The sequence below is a fragment of the Olea europaea genome, chromosome 11 (assembly GCF_002742605.1).
Source record: "Olea europaea var. sylvestris chromosome 11, O_europaea_v1, whole genome shotgun sequence".
In the NCBI taxonomy this organism is placed as follows: Eukaryota; Viridiplantae; Streptophyta; class Magnoliopsida; order Lamiales; family Oleaceae; genus Olea; species Olea europaea.
The window spans coordinates 3,918,920-3,922,026 of record NC_036247.1 but is presented as its reverse complement, the minus strand read 5'-3'; positions in this window follow the sequence as shown (position 1 = coordinate 3,922,026).

The following is a 3,107-nucleotide window of genomic DNA, read 5'->3' as shown; positions in this document are numbered from 1 at the left end:
AAAATACTTATTACCTCATCTAGTTTGAACAAACTTTAAATCACATATGTCAGTGTGAATTAAATCTAGGGGTTCGGTACTTCTTTCAACAAAATGAAAGGGTAAACGTGCCATTTTGACTTATAAACTTATATCGCATTTGTGATTAGGATATAAATCGCACTTTGACAATAAATCCAATTTAATTAGTCTATACAAAGTATTATAATTTACATGTCCTAATCGTTCATACCAAATATTAAATGACTCAAACAAATAAGAAGAAGGTGTAATTTTATTCATAATTGAAGGTACAACGGTCATTACATTAAACTTAAAGAGCCCCCCATTCATGTAGCCCTTTCCTACAAACATTTCATTCTTTGTAAGTACAAATTTGTTTGAAACGAATATTAGCTTAAACCCATTCTTGCTTAATAAAGAACCATATAACAAATTTTTTCGAATATCTGGCACATGAAGAACGTAATTCAAAATGAGCTCCTTTCCACTTGTCATTTTTTGCACTATCTTTCCATGTCCTTCTACCTTGGAAGATGAAAAGTTTCCCATGTAGTGGTGTTAATCATGATCCATCGCTTTGTAGGTAGAGAACATCCCGCGATTTGAGTATATATAACAAGTAGCTCCAGTATCCACCCACCATTCCTTAGTGTTTCCAACTAAATTGCATTCAGAGATGACAGTAAAATGATTTATATCTTGTACCTTATCGGAGAGGTTGTCATGTTCTATTATATTGGCCTGATGAGTTTTTTCCTTGACATTCTTTGACTTTTGACAGTCCTTGGATCGATGTCTTGCCTTGCCACAATTGTAACAGTTACCATTGAACTTTTTAGCAGTTTTTGAAGAACTAGTTTGTCCTTTTCCATTATACTTCCTCTTTTTGCTTGTCTTTAAACCTCCTTCCACAATGTTGGCTTTCGATTCCATAAAATGAGATGCATCACTCTTCTTTTCAGATTTGTGATTGTCTTCTTCAATTCTCAACTGGACAATAATATCTTCAAGTTTCATTTCTTTCAGCTTATGCTTTAGATAATTTTTGAAATCCTTCCAGAAAGGCGATAATTTCTCAATCAGTGCTGCAACTTGAAATGATTTACTTAGTTTCATTCCTTCGGCATGGATGTCGTTGAGTATGATTTGAAGTTCTTGAATTTAGGATATAACAGTCTTCGTGTCAACCATTTTATAATCCAAAAAAGACCGACAATGAATTTCTTCGTGCCGGCATCTTCGATTTTGTATTTGGTGTCCAAAGATCCCCATAGTTCTTTTGTAGACTTCACATTACAATACACATTATATAATGTGCTATCCAATCCATTGAGTACATAATTTTTGCACAGAAAATCAGAATGCTTCCATACATTAACCACAACCAATTTTTCAACATCACTGTCGTCTTTGAGAAATTTTGCCAAACTTAATGTTGTAAGATAAAAAAGCATTTTCTGTTGCCAGTGCTTGAAATCTGACTCATTAAATTTCTCTGATTTTTTCCTGGTCATATTCGGGAGTCTAGTACCGGAAGTTTCCACCCGAACACAAACAAGTCCCACCATATAAACCACACCAAAATTTCCTAACTTTCCCATGTGGGATAAGTGCTTGGCAAATCAAATTCTTCCATGATTTATAATTTCGAATGTGTTACTTTGACATTCAATATTTCATTCAATTCTAAATGTTTTTCGACAGATAAATATATCATGTTAATCATCTCGCAGAGTAAAACGCGAATGCGCTATGTCTTGAATTAATGAAAGTGTGGGTCCCACTGAAATTTGGGTTCAAAATTGACCCATTTCACTAACCATTTTCCAACATATATTTCATTCAACCCATTGCTTTTCTCTACATTTTAACCATAAAAATTCATGGGATCTATAAAACTTTTATTCAAATTCACATCGTGAAGCAACCTATGAGTAAGACCAGCATGAATTTTATTCTTTTTTAATTCTTTCTTTCTTTTATTTAATTAAAACGAGGGTAGGATTGTCTTTCTTTATTCAATTATAATTATAAACTTATATAAAACTTGGGTTTTTTCCTTCCAATCTTCAATCTTCTTTCAGAATTATTTAAAATTGATTGATTTAAATTAAGGTGTTAATAAATTTTTAATACTTATATTGTATTACTTTCTTAAAATAGATACATTCGAAATTTGTTCAATCATTAAAAATGTTGCGTGTTGTCACACCTGTCCTACCTACCTGGGGCCCACTCATCCTAATCCACGTGGCATTCTTGCCGAAGTGGCACACATTGCCAAGGCGGGTTTATCCAAAGTGCTTCTAGTCGAGGTCCATCCGTCGAAACTCCTCGACCCGATGTACTCTGCCGAAGTTTAACTACCGAGCCCCATGACCCGACGCATGGAACCTATTGAATTTAGTTGAGGTCCTCAAGTGGAAGTTTTTGTCATATGGTCGAAGCCCCGAAGCTGATGCGCGAGCCTCTTAACCACAAGGAGCTTCCTCCACAGTCACTTCTCCCAAAAGATCGCCTGCTCAGAGATCTTATTCGAATGATTGATGGAACCTTTGTCACAAGCATAAAGGTCAAGTCTTGTCACTAGCATGGAGGGCCTGCGCAAGCAATAAATGCGCCGTAAGCTAGCAAGTCAAGCCCCATACCTAAGAAAAGACGTTTGAACTAAAGAGATGAGGCCACGTGCCACTTCATCCAAGGGTTCCCATTTCATATGTATCACTATAAATACTTCCATTGTGTAATGTCAAATGCTAATGCAAGAATCAATACTAAAGACTACTTTTACTCAACTCTCTCTCATTTTACTTGCAATACACAAATCAAGTTTCAACACTTTTACATATACATTTACGAGCACCGATTGGTAATTAGTGTACAATCGGATTACGAACAACTCGTCGGATTCCGAACGTCACCGTCCCGCGTCGTTGGGCTACTCCCACGCCCCTTTGAACCGCTCGATTTAGACCGCCCACGTGTCCTAATATGTTGGACATTCGCCCACGCAAGCGCGGGTGAGACCGACATCTGTTGACGCATTTTTTGGGATCAACAAAAAACACGCAAATTAATTTAAATATCACGAACAAATATTATTT